The sequence below is a fragment of the Oreochromis aureus genome, linkage group 2 (assembly GCF_013358895.1).
Source record: "Oreochromis aureus strain Israel breed Guangdong linkage group 2, ZZ_aureus, whole genome shotgun sequence".
Taxonomy (NCBI): domain Eukaryota; kingdom Metazoa; phylum Chordata; class Actinopteri; order Cichliformes; family Cichlidae; genus Oreochromis; species Oreochromis aureus.
The window spans coordinates 29,394,132-29,414,383 of NC_052943.1; the positions used below are offsets into that span (position 1 = coordinate 29,394,132).

The window sequence follows — 20,252 nt, forward strand, 5'->3', positions numbered from 1 at the left end:
TGTTCTCTTTGAAGGAACTTTATGTGTATCCTAACAGGCTCACTTGTTGGTGGTGGCGTGCGCACTTTGCAGAATTTAAACAAAACCAGGCACAAAGCAGCGTCTCTGCTTTTACACGGATCCGCGCTCCTGTTGGGAATCTGTCGCCATATGCTCTCTCTCTCTCTCTCTCTCTCGTCTTGGAGGAACAGAGTGGAGGCTGTGAGGTAATAGTGCGCAAGAGGGGGTGGTGGAGAGAAAGAGAGCGCGCGCGTGTGTGTGTGAGAGAGAGAGACTGGATATAGGACAGGCATCAAACGAAGGCTCTCCTGCAGACTGGTCGGGATCCCTTCGGCCGTCGGTCCTTCAGACGCATCAGGTTAGTGAAAGCAAACGCAGCGCGTGCTAGACGATGACAGAGCCCGCGCTGCCGGGACGCCGCGGGGACCCCCGGTGCTCCGTGCTTGTTTGTGCATTCGTGCTGCAGCTCGGATGGATGGAGGGGGAGCTGGCACTCTCGGTGAGGCAGACGGTTTTAGGCGTGAGGCTGTTTTGGTCTCGGTGTGTTTGTGCACGCGAGCGGGCTGCAGGTACGCGCTTCACCTGCTCGGATGTTTCCGTGCAGCGTGAGGAGGCGCGATATCTGTGCACAATCCGCGGGGCTGTGGGCTGAAAGAGCCACTTCTGGCACCGGGGCGCGGAACACAAAGGCATGCTGCGGATATCTCCCCCTCCCTCCTGCTCCTCCTCTCCCCTCTCGCTCTGTGTCTTCCGTTTTCCTCCAGGTAAAGGCGGATCTCCTCGATCCTCCGCCGCCATCGCTCCCATGCAAAGGTGTGCGTTTTGTGACAGAGACAGGAGAGGAGGACGAGGCTGCAGGGGAGTCAGCCGAGGGAGGAGGAGGGCCTGGCCGGCTCCGGCTCCGCAGTGTTGGTGTCGGTGTCGGCGGGGCCGGCCGGCGGAGAGCCGGAATTATTTATAGCAGCCAGCGCGCTGATTGGCTTTATGAGCAGAGGGTGCCGTCACAGAGGAAGTCTCAGTTTGTGTTTGGCATCGTGAAAATCCAGTGTGTGTGCCTCCGTGCACGCGCAGACATGCGCACGCGCTTTTGATTAGCGTTTGATAGGCGGTGTGTGTGGAAATGAGTGAGACACCCAGCCAATCACCTGTAGAAACGCAAGAGCAGCGGATCATTTACTAAAGTTTCCACCGCATGCTTCTCACAGACACAGTTACACTCTCACAGCTCTGAGCACGAGGTTTATTTCAGATAAAGATTTCACTGACAGTGTCAGGGCCTTCAGTGGTGCCTGATCCTGGGTGGGTTAGTTTATGATGTGTGCCACAGACAAACAGCTCAGCAGTAAAATGCCTCTCAGACGTTCCTGCATTAACTAAATGTTTGTCGATGGTGAGATATTGTTATGTTTTTATATTCCCTGTCACAGGGAAAGAAAGAAAATCTAAAAGTAAATGTGTAAAAATGTAACTGTCTTTCAGCTCAACATTAAACTGATCTACATGACACATACATATCAGCTACCATCATAGATCGGTCAGCACTGCAAATGCATCACTGCATTCTTACAACTGATGTCTGATAAAGTCAGTACAGCATTAAGATACTTCACTCTGAGTACTTGGAGTACATCTCGCTGATTCTTTGTCCACTGATGTTTTGATGTTAGGTGAGATGAATGGACACTAGATACTAGTACATGTTTTTTATATTTAACTGTCTTAAAACATCAGAATTATGTATTTTTAGTGAAATAACTGAATTTGAACTTGAGTTTAATGAATCAGGTGTTAATCATACATCGGTGTCTTTAAGAGTTTCTCACCACCAGACGTCCTGCTGTTTGAGCTGCATCCAGTGCATAGTCTGGTTCTTACCTAGCGCTTTTCTACTCTGCTTCAGTACTCAAAGTAGCCTCGTTCATCCATTCACAGACATACAGGATCCACTCAGTGTTCAGTATCTTGCTGACCTTTGGCATGCAGACTGGAGCAGCCAGTCGTAGATGACTTCCCTGTGTATCCACCTTTTCTCAAGTAGACAAACACTTGACCTCCTTTTGTAGTGTAGAATTTAGTAAAATTGTACATTTTTACTCTCACTCTAAGTGTCATGAAAGTGTGAGATTGCATCCATATCTGAATTCTTATGGTCAGCCCACCTGAGATAAAGGTGGCAGTCATGTGTCATCCAGCGCTCCCACAGACTGCTGTGACTCCAGACACGAGTGTAGTTGTTCTGACTGTGGTTGTGTTTTTAATGACTGCAATGCTGAGATGACACTTGGGTTTCTGCTACTGTATTCATGAACTGCTGTTGAGTAATAGCACATACGATAATAAAAGCTTTGCCATTTGAAATCCCATGTGGCTTCAAATCATATCAGACATATTCATATCAGCCCAGATTCAAACACAACTGTAGATGGAGCAGTAATCTTTGCTGCCACAGCGCCGCCTTCACATCCGAGTAACTGACAGCAAATTTATTTACATGTTAAGCATCACATCATCTCGCCTTTCTGCTGTATCTGCAAAGAGCTTTCCTAAACTCATATAGTTCCTGGACTGGACAAAAAAAAAATATCCCACAACCAGTTCCTTTGGAGAGAATGTTTAATCTGAGTTAAATCCAGATTTATTGTTCAAAAACAATGTTTCCACCTTAATCCTTCAGGAGCTGCAATAATTAACTTATCAGACAAGAGTCAGGCTTGTTATCCACCAAAACGAACAGCCTTTTTTATACACCAAGGTAGACATACACCCTCCAGTATTTCTGGCACCTCATTTTAATTTTTTTATTCCTATATTTTCATCCATTCACATGAACCGTATGATTGAATAGCAGTGGGGATTACTCTTGTTTTAAAAGCTTAGCTGCTGCTAACCAGAGCGCCCCAGCGCTTCCTGTCTCACGTGTTGGTGTTCTAGTCATTGTGGCAGTTATCATTATCATTTAGCTTCTTCTCCAGCTGCACAAAGCAGACCTGCTTATACTTCCAGAGAATACCTTGTATCTCATTTATTTATTTTAAAAGTATTTATTGAAGTTAGAGTCACATTTTTAAGGAAAAATACATATATTGCATGAGTGCATGCAAGATATTTATTTGCCCACACCAATGCATTGAATCATGCATGTGCATCCCCTCACCATCTGTCATAAATACAGTTCAGTTCTGTCGGAAATACTAGCCAGCATCATGGAAATGATGAGTGGGTCCATTAAAGTGCTTTTTATTGTTCCTGCAGGCTGTTTGAAGTAAGATCAGGCATCTGAACTGTGCAAGCATGAGAAGCTCCTGATGTACTTCAGGGTTTGCTGCAGTGTTTCTAATGTGAAGGACTTGGGGGGGGTGCCCTTGTTTCCAGTATCTTGATAGTTTTTTGCTATCAGGAAAAATCTTGTGACAAGATTGTGACTCAATCCAGTAGACAGATCCCTTGAAAAAGAGAGACGCTGACAGCGGAAAACTACTTTTTACAGGATTTACTTATGAAATAATATCTCTACACGTGTTCTGTATCATCATGTATTTCATGTAACCCATGACAGCCTGTAACTGTGGATACCAGTCATTTGCTCAGTTAGAAAGCTGATTTTTTTTTTTTTAGATAGATAGATAGATAGATAGATAGATAGATAGATAGATAGATAATTTTTTTATTTCGAACATGCAAATATAATTGAAATAACAACAGAAAAAAAAAAAAAAACCAACTTCAAAATCATCAAGTTTTCATGTATATATCTATGTCTACAGAATGCGTGTGCTCGAAAAGGAGTAGGATGAAGTTTACACTCTTCTTGTTCCTACCCCCTTATTTCAAATTTCATTGCTTACAAATCCATATCCAGGATTCAACATTATTTGATCATATATGGTTAACTATGTACAAGTCTATCACATTGAACATACACAAATAAAACCATTTTCAGCATGTAAACCAGAACAACAATAAACTACATTTTTACATAAACTAATCACCCTGTCTATAACACCCGCTTAATCTCTGAGCTTATTTTATATCTATGTGACAAACACCTTAATGAACACTTAAGGCTGGGTTACTCAGGCCTTGATCTATAAAAAAATGAGGACACAATGAGACAACTCAGTCACTGAGAGGAAGATTTCCTATATTCATGCAATTTATTATTTTTGAACAATTTCTGATCACCTGTAATTTTATTCATATATTGAATATAATGTGGATACGTAGGTTTGTATGATTTAACTTCACTTACTACTTATCTTAATTTACTTTAACTGATTCTTGAAAATTCAGTTTTATTATTATATAAAACCAAAAATCTTACATGTTAAAGGACTTAAAAGTTACAGCCCCTCCAGTAAACGGTATGCCAGCAGTAACATTTATTTTTCCTACTTTAATCGTTTAGTTTTTACTTAAAAACACAACAAAGGGTCAAAAATGGGAACGGACTTTTTGCTTTTGTATCCATCTGTTCTATTAACCCAAGAAAACAAAAGTAAGATTGGGAGGTGTTTTAAAAATGTATTTTATTTTATCTTCTGGATTGATGAGATACCTGAACCACCTGATCTACCTGAACCAATGCAAAGGAGGCTGGAGGTCATGTTATGGGCTTGGCTTGCACTGGTGCCTCTACAGCTTGCTCTCCTTAATTGATGATGAACAAAAAGTTTGTTTGGAAATGCACAAAACACTCTTTAACTTTCACTCGATACTGGCAGTCCTGGAGTCAGAACACAATCTTAAAAACACACATCACAGACAGTCAAGGTGAGGAGAATGATCTGCTGTCTTTCCTGCATTGATCCTGTAAGCGTGCGTGGAAAAAAATGCATTTCCATGATCAGCCCTGCATTGCTTTTCTGTTCTCACAAAAGAAAATCAGCCAGTGTTCAACAGTTGAATAAAACCGAGCATCGCTGGTTTTGTGCTCCTGAGCTATGAGACGTTTGAGTGACAGCTGCACAGAAAAGATTCGCCCGCGTGTTGGCATTCTCGCTCTGTCTGTCACCCCACTGTTGCCACAAACAGACCTCTATCACTGTGCTGATAGGCCATTATCTCGCGTTAGTCACTCTGGATGCATGATCACTATAAAAGCTGTTTGTGTGGATTTTGTTCAGTTTTTGGACAAATAAAATTTTACTGAAAATAATGTAAAGGACATCACACTTTGTCACTTGTTTTACATGTCTGCATTCCTCTGTAATCACACTTTCAGTGCTCTTTGGCAGTGATGTTACTATGCTGCCCTGTTAAGGATCTCATGTAGTTCAGATAGTTAGATTTTAAAGGTTTAACAAGTCAGTTAAGATGAAATAAATACAACACAAAAAAGAATGACTGAGTTCCGAAAACAGGAAGATGGCAGCTGCCTGCACCGGCAAAACACCGCCCTGCTGTGCTAACATAGCATTATCAGGGATCCTTTCTTCCTGAAACACTATCTTTATGGTCGTAGGGTGGGCAGGGATATGTCAGCTGAGGCACGGTGCACACTGGACAGGCTGCAAGTCCACCACATGAGGCAGCCAGAGTCAGTCACAGCCCATTCAATATGATGTTTCATGTCATGGCAGAAATCTGTGCACAAATAAAGATATTGCATTTATATTTATTAGCATGTTTACCCAACATGTTGCATGATAGACAATCTCTGTTATTGGGGTCTGCGTCGAGGCTGTGATTGCTAGAGTGAGGTAAATCACATTTACACGAGCAAGGCTCGCAAAATTTCAAAATCTCTGGTAGCCCTTCGGGCAGGCACTCTTCAGTTTTTGGTAGCCCAAAAATAAATTTAAGTAGCCCGAATAAAAAAGAGAGCAATTTTTTTAATGTTTTGTATCTGTTACAATATTATACATTAAAGTATAATATTGTAACGGAAACAAAAATTAATCAGAAAGTTGTTAAAATACAAATCACAACAACTGTATAAAAATCACAGTCATCAACTCAAATACTTGTTTCTAATTGAACAGAAATGTCTATGAACTTGTAAGAACTGTGTAGAACATGAATCAGTCTGTGTCAGATCCTGAATCTGAAATTTCCACTGAAGTCACGGGTAAGGGGTAAGGGGAACCAAGATCGAGGCCATTTGCTTTTTGAAGTTTGCAAAGACTGCTAAATTTTGACAATGGTAGTTAACTCTTTGCAACATAGTACGCTTTTGAAAGATTTTTCAGGACTTCTGCTTGTGCTTGGTTTATTTTAGTATGTTTTTGCAATTGCTGTTTGTTCTGGGAAAGATATTGCAGACTGAGCAATAATGCATTTCTTGCATTTCTCATGGGTTCTGATGGGGTCTTTCTTAAAATTACTGGTCCCAGTTACAAAGGCGCTTGTCGACTCAAATGAAATGAAACTCACAACACACCCGGCAGAACATTATGTTATTTAGCTCGTCATATTCCAGCCACAGAAATTCTTTTGTCCATGAAACCAAAAAAACTGAGCTTTCTTTTTGCCTCATAGTCTGATTTGTCATAACTTTTCCGTTTTGTGGTAGGCTTTTATTTGGCTGTCCCTTCTTCACCCTGACCTGTCTTATTTGGCTCAGCAGAACTAAAATACCGGCGTAAATCCTGCTGCTTTTACACAGGTACTTACATAACGGTCATCGATTCTCTGCGCAATCAACCTCTCACGTGTTTAAGCTTGCTGTGGGAGATTTCACTTGTCACGTTTGAATAGTAAGCTAATGAGTGATAAGACGATGTCAGAAGAATTGGTGCGCAATTAATCGTCACTCACCAATCAGTCCTGCCGCTCTCTACACACAGTTCGCGCGATCGCGAAGTGAAAGTGAAAGCAAAAAACAAGCGCAAATTCAAACGCGATTTCAATATGTCACATATTGACAGTGGCTCATCGATGCCAATGACATAATTACTCAGCTACATTTGCGAAAGAATGCAAAAGCATTGACATGTATTTTCCTTCCTATGATAGCCCGACGGGCAGGGCTGAGATAGATTTTGGTAGCCCGACTGGAAAAATCGCTAGCCCCGGGACGTCGGGCTAGCGATTTTGCGAGCCCTGACGAGGTTCATCAGCTGATGGTCGTCTGAATTCTTCAAAATGACTTATTATTGTCTAAATCCAGTATGACTAACAGAAGGTCTAACAACTAACAAAAATATTTGGCATACATTTCACCAAAATCCCAAATAATTATGGTCGTGGTTAAACACTACTGGTAGAAACCTTCATCTGTGATGCTCTGAGTATTTGTATAAAGAACAATTCAGTTTGTGTGTGAGAGTGTGTGTGTGTGCTTTTTGTTGTGCTGTCACTCTACAGGAGCTTCTCTGCAGGAGTCACTGCATGCCCGAGAGTCTTCATAAAAGATGCAATATTTGTAGCCAGCTGTGCACTGCAATACCTTCACTCAGAGTTCTTTATTTAGAGAGAATCTCACAGATTTCACGCCGTGAGATCTCTCACTTTTCCTTCGCTCTCTAATAGAAATAAGTGACTACTCAAAAAGTTTAAGTGCTGAAAACACTGTGTCTGTGTTTGTGGCTCAATTTACCGCTGTATTCATTCATTGCCTTTCTGCCTTATGTGTGGATGGCAGCATACACAAAATAACACCAGGACATCAGCTGTGATGAAGGGAACACTCTGGAAGAGAATAGGTCAGATTCTGTGAGTAAGTCATATATGGAAATAAATTCAGTCGATCAATTAATGGTCACCACATCTGAGAGTATTATTATTGCACTGCCAAGAATCTAAATGAACATTTTCATCAGAATAGCTCATAGCATGATGCTGCCGCCGCTGCCGCGCTTCACCGTATATTTCTCCTGATGGGTTTTTCTTTTCTCCATGTCTCGACAACCAGCTGTGTGATCTGACTGCACTGCTTTTTCTTTCAAAAGTCTTTTTATTAGACAAAGGTTTCAATGCAATGTATACAATAACACAAAATGCTTCAGAATTTTTCAAAATTTCAATTTTGTTCCCACCCTGACCCTTAAAACAACAAATAATTGGCAGCCTGCTGCCCAACTAAACCAAAAACACAGAGAAAAAAACAAAAACAAAAAAACAAAACAAAAAAACAAAACAAAAAAACAACAACAAACAGACTCATAAAAGAAAAGAAAGAAAAAAAAATATGAAGGGGGGGGGTTCCTTGGACTACTCGGTAACAGTAGTTGTGGGCCTTTCAAAGAAGTCCAGAAAGGGGGACCACAGTTTATAAAATTTATTTTTAGACCCACGAACTGTATATCTAATTTTTTCTAAATCCATACAGGACATTATATCTTTTAGCCATTGTGTGTGTGAGGGGGGAGAAGAGTCTTTCCACTTCAGCAATATAGCTTGCCTGGCCAGCAGTAATGAAAAGTTTAATGTTCTGAGTCTGGAGTTGGACAGATTCAAATTCTGGACTGCACCAAACATAGCACAGAGTGGCTCTGGTTCAATTTGATGCTGCAAGACATCAGACATCGTATGGAAAACAGATTTCCAAAAGGTGGACAACGAAGGACAGGACCAGTACATATGAAACAATGTACCAGGAGCACCCCCACACCTTATACAGGCTGGGTCCACCCCTGGGGATATGTGTGCCAGCCTGTCCCTGGGCCAATGCCCCCGATGAACTATCCTAAATTGGATAAGTGTATGTCGAGCACACATTGATATATTGTGAACCTGGCCAAGGATAGAGTCCCACAGTTCATCCGTAATGTGAAAGGTAAGGTCCTCTTCCCATCTGACTGCACTGCTGAGGAACTAAATAAGTGCACGTTTGCAGTGAAGTCCACAATGGACCTTCATCATCAGAGGGTGATGACAGCAGCATGTGATGGGTGTTTATAGGCCAGTGTTGTGTAGCGTTTGCATTATAGTGTGAGTAACGTCTTCACTGCCAGTAGATTTCCATGCACACATCATGCAGTATTCCCACTTTGTTTTTGTAAGTTGTTTAGACCAGTAAACTCAAAAGCCAAAGGTGATTTTTAAACAGGAATGTCAGAATTATCAAAGTGATATTCAGGACAGTGAACTGTTTTTGTCTATCCTACATCCCACAATTAGGCAGGTTTAATAAGTACTTTTAGACCTTTTGAAACATTTATCCTTGGGTGGGACAGAGGTGCAGTGTTTGGCAATGTGACCTCATAATAAGAAGGTTCTGTGGTCCAGTCTCTCTGGGGCCTTTCTGCATGTGTTTGCACAGGTTTTCTCCAGGTGTCCTGGTTTTCTCTAACAGTCTAAAAGACCCGAGGGGTGACCAGCAGAAAAGGATTAGCTTCTTTGTAGTGACCAGAGAACGTGGAATACATGTGTCATTCACCAGCTTGTAGTGACAACAGTGAAACTTTATTGGATCAAAGTTGAACTTCTCTCAACCCTGAGGTGAGGAGCTGTGAGGACTGGGCATTTGAAATTGGCCATGGGTGTGAATGTGAGAATGATAAAGTACTAAAAGTACTAATAAACGTGCACAAACATGTCTCACTGAGACTAGGAAAGTGCTGTTTTTCATTTCCATTGCCTCAGATCTTCAAATTTATGATGAAATTTGTTTCCTTCACTGTGTGTCAGCAAAAGGACTCTTGGGTTATTTTGACTGTAAGCTAGAAAAATACGCCTTTTGAAGCAGCAAAGCTGTGATCATATCTGTGGACATGATTTACTGTGGTAATTAGGAAAATAATTAATGAAAACTAATGCTTTGTAGTGGGAGTAACCCTGTTGAGATGAGGCAGGCAAAGCTGTCCAAGTTTGTGAGAAAGGACACTCGGAGGCCTTCCTAGTGCCAACACAGGCTGTGCCAAAGCTTCAGATATGCTGAAAATTCAGCTCAGTGGTATTTATGAAAGTAACTTTATTTCATTTTAAAGTGAAAATCCACACGCACAGCACACTCTGACATGGACACTTAATCCATCTGTTGTCAGGAGCTGATAGTGGCTGGATGGAGTGTTTTTAATCTTTCTGAAATGTTATGCAGATAACTTTGTGAATGCTTCACGCTGAGCTCTGATGAGGCTCAGTCTGCGCCTGGCTCGACTAAGCCTGAACTACTGCGAGAGGGATGGATACTAGCTTAACACCACCCGGGGGACAGTTAGGGATGCTGTCACATGGAAATAATAAGCATAGATATGAGTGCCAGGGTAGACGTTCAGCTCACAATTGACCTTGTTTTTCTCCAGTGATGATTTTCAGGGTATTCAACTTTTTGCTGTTTCATTTGGCTTCATTCATGACTCAGTGGTCTGAAACCAGGTGACCTTTTCAGAGGCAGCACCGTGGCATTAATGGAACATAAGTTTGGAGCTTGTTTCTGCTTTCTCTCCCGATCCAGTCTGTCTTCACATTTTTGCAGTTTTTCTTATTATGTACGATTTTGTTAGCTTGTTTGGCATAAGGTTTCATTTAGCCTCAAAATGTTCTCTTCTTCTATATATCATGCTGGCTGGACATGATGGAGCATTATAGAAACTTAAAAAAAATAAAAACAAGTCCTTGAAATCAAAATTTTCGAACAACTAGCCCTATTCAACTAATGTACCTTCATCAGTGTGACTATTTTTGTTTAGTCAATATAAATTTGGCTTGTTTTGATTTGTTGAGATGAAGAAAGGATAAGTGTGCAAACCTAAAACGCTTTATTTGACATTTTGCCTGTCTTTCATAGCTTTATTGATGTTTTTGGTAGTCACTACCCAAAAGAGTTCAGATTGTTTTGCTTGAAAAGTATAAAGTTTCGAACGAGCACATACTACAGCTACTGCCAGCTGCTTCTGTGTCACAAGGGGGCGCCACAGCAGGCAGCTCCACACGTTTGATTTGGCATTTTTTGTTTCACTGACACTTCTTCCCTTTCTTTGTCTAGTTCTGATGTTTTTAACAAATGTACAGCCCAATGTGGATGTTTCTTATTTATACTCACACTGTAAATGTGTTTCTTGCTCTTGATGCCCTTAGCCAGTATCTGAGTGCAAAATGTAGTTTCACATCGAGTGAATTCATGTGCTGAAATTACAATAAAACCCCTGAATCCTTACAAATGTAGAGCACGCAAACACCCGAGACCTTACAAACAGCAGGCACAGTCAGACACGAGAGGCTCGCTCCTGCATCGTGGAGACAACGGCCTCAAAAGTCTCGGTTACTGTTTACTGAGTGACTCAACACCTTATTCAGACTAGAGGCCACACACACACACACACACACACACACACACACACACACACACACACACACACACACACACACACACACACACACACACACACATTTACACTTCTGGTTGTTGTGGATGAAGCTCCAGTGTAATGACAGAAGGTAATTAGAAGTTGGGGGAGTTTGCCCATCGAAGACTTTACCACACGCTGACATGACATGATATGTTGAAAGTTGGTTATTTCTTTCCATCATATTGATAGAGGTTGATTTCTGCTTCATCTGAGCACTGGTATCTCCACTCTGCCACAAACTGCAGTGAGACACAATAGCAGGGTCTGGCTGTGTGGCAAGCAGAGGTTGGACCCAAATGCAGGACTCCAGAGACGAAACCTGAACTTAATCAGCTTTATTGCTGAGAACTACAAACTCAAAGCACAAAACAATAAACTCCTGGCATGGTAACTAGGCCGCAAAACATGAAGCACACAGCAGGAGGACATGAAGACTGCCGACTTGACGAGGAACAGCGATAAACTGAAGACTTAAATACACGGGATAACAAGAGCATGGGACACAAGTGGAAACACAGCAGGAACAAATCTGACTGATGGAACAGGGGAAGCAAAACTGAACATAACACACCTGAGACAAGGTAGCTTCAAAATAACCATAATGATGAGTCCATAAACACACAGCACTGGATCAACGACCCAGGACCATGACAGTCTTCATTTTGGATCTGACTAATCCTCAAAGTTTACCCACGTCCCTTTATGGCTTCACTGACTTTCATTTGGGACTTTACTCACACTGTCTTTGTGCTCATGGCGTAATATATTTCTACAATTAGTAATAAATTGTGCTCTGTATGTTGGCATTCAGTTAAATCTAATAACTAAACTTTTGTCAGATTTTTTTTAAACTGCTCTTGCACACATTAGTCTCAAGGAAATCTAGACGACAGAATAATAAGACATTTTGCTTCATATCAGCATTTCTGGGTGCTTTGTTTGAGTTTCTTTTTTTTGGCAACGCGCTCCTTAAATAGTCATCATTTTCCCATCTGGCTGTACTTGATCCCTTGTTCCTTGTCAATACCTAATTATCTGTATATCAGTGTGACTGCCTGTCAGCTGCTTCGGCTGATATTCATTCAACGTATCAGTTTGCTAAGCGACACATTGTCTGGTCCATCTGTCCCTTGACACGTCTGCCTGCTTTTCTGATTATCCACATCTACCTGCCTGTCTCTTCGTACCTGGACAGATGCGCTGTGCAGCGGCTCTAAATTGATGACTCATTCTAAAACCTGCATGAGTCATCGATGCCTCCCTGGCTCATTACGAGTCTCACACCTGTGATAGATTTCACTTTGTTTCCCATTAGGTGACTCACTGTAAAACATTTTCACATTTATTGCTTTTTAATGACCACTCAGACATTTAATGGACTTGTAGTGGGCTTGGGGTCAGTGTGATATGACCCCTTTACTTTCTGCTTAAAAACGCAAACTCATAGTTTTGATTATCTAACAGCAGTTTTATTATGCTTTTCCTCATTTGCTTTAATATATTGTTACAGTTATGCTAAACACAGCTAAGGTTTTCAATAATGCAAGTAATCCTTGAGCTAAACACACAAACTTCTGGCTGATCTAATAATTTAGGTTCAGATAACAATTTAGGTTCATATCTATCTATCTATATATATCTATATCTATAGATATATATATATATACATATATATATATATGTATATGTATATATATATATAGATAGATATTTTAGAGATGGCACGATATCACTTTTTTATGTCCGATATCGATATCATAAATTTGGATATCTGCCGATACCGATATGAATCCGATATTGTGTGTTTTTTAATCAATAAAACTGTTTTTTTAATATCTTGCTGCATTTTGTATAAGTTCATACTCAAGTTTAAATAAACAACAACACTAAAGCTATTCTGTTATACTTGTGTGTAAAAAAATACACTGCACCCAAAATATTTCATAGTTCAGCAACACTGATCAGTCTAATAAACTTAATCCTCCCTATTCTGGTATTTTAAAGAGTACTTAGCAGAAATATTAAGCAACCTAACTAATAGGATTGCAAACTCCCAGCAAAAAAAAAAAAAAAAATAGGGAACCACCCCCACCCTCCACCTCATGATGCTTAATCGATGTAATCAACTTTAATTTGATGCAGGGTGAAAAAAAATGCACAGAAACAAATTATTTTTCAAGAATAATTAAATAGATTCAACATCTTTCTTCAACAGAATTACAGACTGCACAGATGGTACCTTCCCAAAGGAAAAAGTACTATAGCTTACTAGGGTATATAGACTTAAGAGTTACTATATATAGTAATGGACTTCTATACATTTTACATCAGATTAAAACTTTGGGTGTAAGATTCAGATAATTATTTATTAAAAGCTACATATTTTAAATGAGAATAAGAAAGAAAAGTATGTCTTTGTGCCCTCTTTTCCCTGTTCGTGCCCTTTCGGCCCCCCTGGCTAAACTTTGCTAGATCCGCCCCTGCACAGTTACCAGCCGTCAGCTACATAGAAAAGGATCCTGGTGTAGAAAGTAATATTAAATAAATTCTAACAACAGCTTATCAAGCTTAAACGTGCTGCTGTTGTTCCTCTTTCTGGTGCGAAGTGGGCCAAAAACAAAGAGAGACGGACTCGGGACAGAAAAGCCGATCAGCTGATCATTAAGCAGTTTCACGATTAAAGTAGCGGCAGGAGAGGGAGAGAGAGAGAAGAGGCAGTCGCTCTATATATCGGTTGTTAAGCTTAACATGGGAACGCTTTACAAACATTTAGAGATGAACTTACACACTTGCTTTACTTCTCTCTGGGATAACTTCCTTGGAGACGAAATGCTGGTTTGGTAGCGAGGCTACAAATACACACAGCCGCTCTATCACATGACGCATACTGCTGCAATGTGCTACGGTTATGAGCCGAGTTACACCGTGTTTTGTGAGATGCTTTTTTGATATTTAATGGATCGGATTACATTTTTTATTTTTCGCCGATATCCGATCCAGTAATTTAGGTCAGTATCGGACCGATACCGATACGTAATATCGGATCGGTCCATCTCTAATATATATATATATATATATATATATGTATATATATATATATATGTATATATAAAAACACCCATCTCGCCCCTGCGGGGGGTTTGTCCTTCAAGCTCGGGTCCTCTACCAGAGGCCTGGGAGCTTGAGGGTCCTGCGCAGTATCTTAGCTGTTCCCAGGACTGCGCTCTTCTGGACAGAGATGTCCGATGTTGTTCCCAGGATCTGCTGGAGCCACTCGCCTAGCTTGGGAGTCACCGCACCTAGTGCTCCGATTACCACGGGGACCACCGTTACCTTCACCCTCCACATCCTCTCGAGCTCTTCTCTGAGCTATATATATATATATATATACAGGGAGTGCAGAATTATTAGGCAAATGAGTATTTTGTCCACATCATCCTCTTCATGCATGTTGTCTTACTCCAAGCTGTGTAGGCTCGAAAGCCCTACTACCAATTAAGCATATTAGGTGATGTGCATCTCTGTAATGAGAAGGGGTGTGGTCTAATGACATCAACACCCTATATCAGGTGTGCATAATTATTAGGCAACTTCCTTTCCTTTGGCAAAATGGGTCAAAAGAAGGACTTGACAGGCTCAGAAAAGTCAAAAATAGTGAGATATCTTGCAGAGGGATGCAGCAGTCTTAAAATTGCAAAGCTTCTGAAGCGGGATCATCGAACAATCAAGTGTTTCATTCAAAATAGTCAACAGGGTCGCAAGAAGCGTGTGGAAAAACCAAGGCGCAAAATAACTGCCCATGAACTGAGAAAAGTCAAGCGTGCAGCTGCCAAGATGCCACTTGCCACCAGTTTGGCCATATTTCAGAGCTGCAACATCACTGGAGTGCCCAAAAGCACAAGGTGTGCAATACTCAGAGACATGGCCAAGGTAAGAAAGGCTGAAAGAGCGACCACCACTGAACAAGACACACAAGCTGAAACGTCAAGACTGGGCCAAGAAATATCTCAAGACTGATTTTTCTAAGGTTTTATGGACTGATGAAATGAGAGTGAGTCTTGATGGGCCCGTGGCTGGATTGGTAAAGGGCAGAGAGCTCCAGTCCGACTCAGACGCCAGCAAGGTGGAGGTGGAGTACTGGTTTGGGCTGGTATCATCAAAGATGAACTTGTGGGGCCTTTTCGGGTTGAGGATGGAGTCAAGCTCAACTCCCAGTCCTACTGCCAGTTTCTGGAAGACACCTTCTTCAAGCAGTGGTACAGGAAGAAGTCTGCATCCTTCAAGAAAACATGATTTTCATGCAGGACAATGCTCCATCACACGCGTCCAAGTACTCCACAGCGTGGCTGGCAAGAAAGGGTATAAAAGAAGAAAAACTAATGACATGGCCTCCTTGTTCACCTGATCTGAACCCCATCGAGAACCTGTGGTCCATCATCAAATGTGAGATTTACAAGGAGGGAAAACAGTACACCTCTCTGAACAGTGTCTGGGAGGCTGTGGTTGTTGCTGCACGCAATGTTGATGGTGAACAGATCAAAACACTGACAGAATCCATGGATGGCAGGCTTTTGAGTGTCCTTGCAAAGAAAGGCGGCTATATTGGTCGCTGATTTGTTTTGTTTTGTTTTTGAATGTCAGAAATGTATATTTGTGAATGTGGAGATGTTATATTGGTTTCACTGGTAAAAATAAATAATTGAAATGGGTATATATTTGTTTTTGTTAAGTTGCCTAATAATTATGCACAGTAATAGTCACCTGCACACACAGATATCCCCTAAAATAGCTAAAACTAAAACAAACTAAAAACTACTTCCACAAACATTCAGCTTTGATATTAATGAGTTTTTGGGTTCATTGAGAACATGGTTGTTGTTCAATAATAAAATTATTCCTCAAAAATACAACTTGCCTAATAATTCTGCACTCCCCTGTGTGTGTGTGTGTGTGTGTGTGTGTGTATATATATATATATGTATATATATATATATATATATATAAAAAATATATATATATATATAAATAAATGTATAAATATAAAATATAATATATATATTTATATAATATATATATATATATATATATATATATATATATATATATATATATATATAATATATATATATATATATATATATATATATATATATATATATATATATATATATATATATATATATATATATATATATATATATATATATATATATATATATATATATATATATATATATATATATATATATATATATATATATATATATATATATATATATATATATATATATATATATATATATATATATATATATATATATATATATATATATATATATATATATATATATATATATATATATATATATATATTTTATATATATATATATATATATATATATATTAGTTTTTGTTTCTATATGATGTAAAGAGTGGATATTCTTAATATGATCATCACAGGCTGCGAGCACACAAGCCCCAACCGCCGGCTGTTCAAGCCTTCTGTTTACGAGGGGCAGCCAGTCAGGACGGCACCACAGCTCAGTGTAAGATAAATAAGGATTGTTGTGACCCATGTGAAGCCACGCTTACAGTGTAGAAGAATCAAAATATGAAACTGGAAATGAGCAGTTCGCCTCCATATATATTAGGATCGAATGAAATGACATTCACATGTCAGGACTGTGGTGGATGTTGGAGCTGTCACACAAATGTTATGTAGCCCTGCATGCATCAGCTAATCACATTCGTCCTGGTGTTGTCCAAGCCCCACAAGTGGCAGCAGATGCTGTTTGCTTCTTAAACTTAGCCTGCATGTCTTCCTTCCTTTAACGCTCATCCTTTGGCTGATGCAAATTGCCTCTGTTGCCCTGGCAACGACGCTTTGGCACCTGTTGCCGTGGTTCACCGTGTCAGCGTTTGCCAATGGGCGACAGTTCTGGCTGACTTGGGAGAAAAAGCAGCTTGTGCAGCAGCAGGGAGGGCGAAGAGACGGAGCGCTCTCAGTGCATTTTACTGCTTCACTCTGACGTAGTGTCTTCACCTTGATGTCTTCTTTGCTGCTGTGGTGGAGTCAAAGGCTGGAAATCATCTGGATGACTTTCTTTCATTATTATCCATTTTAATCTGTAAGACTGGGTCTCAAAGGAAAAAAAAGATTGTTGACTGTGTGTATAGTTGTTGAATTCAACTGTATTTTTTTTTTAACTACATTATTTGACTCAGTGACTCAATGTTTTCTCCTGTGTTTTTGCACGTATTGTATTATCAAATGACAGAAATGGATGAACATGCTGCCAAACGCTGGGCCAGAAGAATGTGCATGGCATGATTGCACTCTACTGCACACACAGAAGAAACCTTAAAAACCAAAGACTTACAGGAAAACTAAATCCTGCAGAGAGGTCGGGACTTTTCGGAAAGGTTGAGCTTTATATGAAACGGAATTAGCTGGTTTGGGCGGCTGACTTGAAATAGTATGAATGGTAGAAGATAAGTTCAGAGTTCAGACTATTAATGTAGTTTAAAATGAGTGGGACATGACTAGAATTAAAATGGTCCAATGAACTGAAAAGACATTTTCGGGTAAAAACGACATAATTTCTTTCTAATTCACAAATTCCTTTCTTTTTCTTTTCTCTTACAAAACTGGCTCAATAAAGAAACAGCAGGGAAAAGTAATTTTTCAACTCATTATTTTCGTGTTTTCTCAGAACCACATCGGTTTTAGGGTTTCTCCGTCTCTTTGGTCTCCGCACTTAGACCTCGGCTTCACAGAGCCCCTCATCTCACCCCTCAGAAAACACGCCGATTAATTGTTCAATCAGCCATGTAATGAATCACCGTGCACAATCCCAACCTAATTAACTGCACTCGCACCTCTCAGTTAAATAACTTGCGCCCGGTCCACACTGTATCCACCCCGAAGCAGAGCCATTTTGCTCAATTCCAGTTGACCGCCTTCAGTTTATTCAGACCAAAGTCCTGCTGAAACGGTATGCTGGGTTTTTCAGTTGCACGTTTCATTGTCCTCTCTTTGTGTGTTGCACAGGAAGTCTTCATGTACGCGGGCATTAGCCTGCTCTGGCGAGCTGCCGCCGCTCTGAGGCCTCTGAAGTCGTGTTTAACACACAGCTGTCACTGTGCTTATCATGGTGCTCCTCACACTGTAACTCTGTAACAGGAAATGGGGCAAAACTTGGCCTCGCTACACTGTTCAGCACAATGTTGGCAGCGTGACTGCAGTGTCTCCTTTCACCGTACGAGGCCTAGAACAGAAATAGGTCTCTGTATATGGACTGGACAATGGAGTGAATGCATACGGAGAACACTGGAGATGCTCTCGTTGTTTTTACTGATACATAATCGAGAAGATTTGAAAAACTTTTTCAAGTCTTAAAACAGTTTCAGGACGCTCTAATTGTGCCTGCTGTCCACAGCAGCTCTTAAATGATCTGATTAATCTCTGCACCTACGAGAAAAACAGAAAAATGAACATGCAGGTGTTCGTGTTGAGATGCCATGAGGTGTCCCAGATGGAGTATCTGCTTTCATCCATTATGAACCGACTCAACGTGATGCTCTACAGTTGAGGCTGATGTAGACTTCACCTCCAGTCATGATGAGAAGTGAACCAGTTAATATCTGGACAAACTGCAGCCACTTGCACGCACTGCTATCCATTTCACCATCTTTCTAAACTCTGCTGCTGTAGTTTTCTCTCCATGAATAATTTATTTGGGGTCAAATCTCCTGCAGCTCGCTGTACTGTGGTCTCTGTGGACTTTTAGCGTTCTTCCTTCTGACAGCTTTTAGATATATGCAGCACATCTGGGCGTGAAAAGAATGTTACAGTATTTGGGCTCAGCATACACACTGCACTGACCACGCACCATGGAGCCCCGTCTAGCCCTCTGTATAAGACTGTACCTCATTCACCTCATTCAAAGATCAACAGCAATTACACACAAAGGGACTTTCTTAATGTTGTTGTCACTGCCAACATCTCTGGACAGCTCTGTCTGTCCATCTGTGGTCAGAAACAATCCTCCAGGGCTAATGAAGTCTGATAGAGAAAGACCAGCAATATAATAACATATTTGGGGTCTAAAGGTAATAGTGGAAGGTTCTGACATGTAAAAGGAAGATATATTCCAGGTTAAGCTGTTGGTAGGTCAGCTGTGTTACCTCGTTTTTGTTGAGCATTGGTGTTTCTAATAGGTGCAAACAAAATGGAATGAAGCCAGCCTCGATATCTGTGTCAATGCTTTAATCGATGATTTTAATTTAAATGCATAAAGTATCGTTCTAGACTTCACTTTATAACTATGTAATTCATGCAGTTGACCAGTATTGGCACACATGCACATTTAAACAAAATTCTTCAGTGTTGGATTCACCACAGTTTCCCAAGACTTCCTGCTGTGTGCAGTAAGCTCTTCAATTATCTGATATACACTCTAAAAACAATGCGACTGTATGCGGGGCCTCTGTCAGACCACAGCCTTTGCTCTTTGTGTTTTTAAGCTCTGTGTTTAATCCTAATCATCCGCTGGAAGAGCTAACAGGGCGTAACTCCATTACACCCCTCCCACACAAAGCAAAAGCCCTGCATGTATTAATCAATAAGGCCACTGTCAGTAAATCACAGATGATCTTGAATTCAGGTTATTTTTTTATCCCAAATTGCTAAATAACAGACATTCTCATCAGCTGCTGTCTTCACTCAGACAAAACAAAATATTTGAAGATGTTGCCGCAAAATCTGAGATTTCACAGGAAAAAACTGGAAAACAATAAAAATATAGTTGAAATCCTGCTGACAGTAAAGTAAATGTAAGCGTCCTGTATTTTTTTAATTTCCTTTTTCCAGCACAGCTCTCCCTCTCTCAGCAACATTCATCACTCGAGCAGTTGGCAGGCGTAACAAACCTCCCACCCACACAGCATCGCCACCCACCCTCCCAGCATGCTGCCGGCCACTTACCACAGCCCTCTTAACCCCAATGGAGTGAAACGGGA

The 20,252-nt window shown here is 40.6% G+C and overlaps 1 protein-coding gene across 2 annotated transcripts in view; it reads left to right on the forward strand.

Annotated features, from left to right (window-relative positions):
• Positions 1–236: 236 nt before the first annotated feature.
• The window catches only part of cplx2 (complexin 2), a 52,049-nt gene continuing 32,033 nt past the window's right edge, over positions 237–20,252 (forward strand). Inside the window, exon 1 of one of the 2 annotated variants that reach the window (XM_039598516.1) lies at positions 237–358. The gene's annotated coding sequence lies outside the window, so the exon portion shown is untranslated. The remainder of the gene's footprint in view (positions 359–20,252) is intronic. The other variant, XM_031751760.2, reaches the window with a different exon arrangement.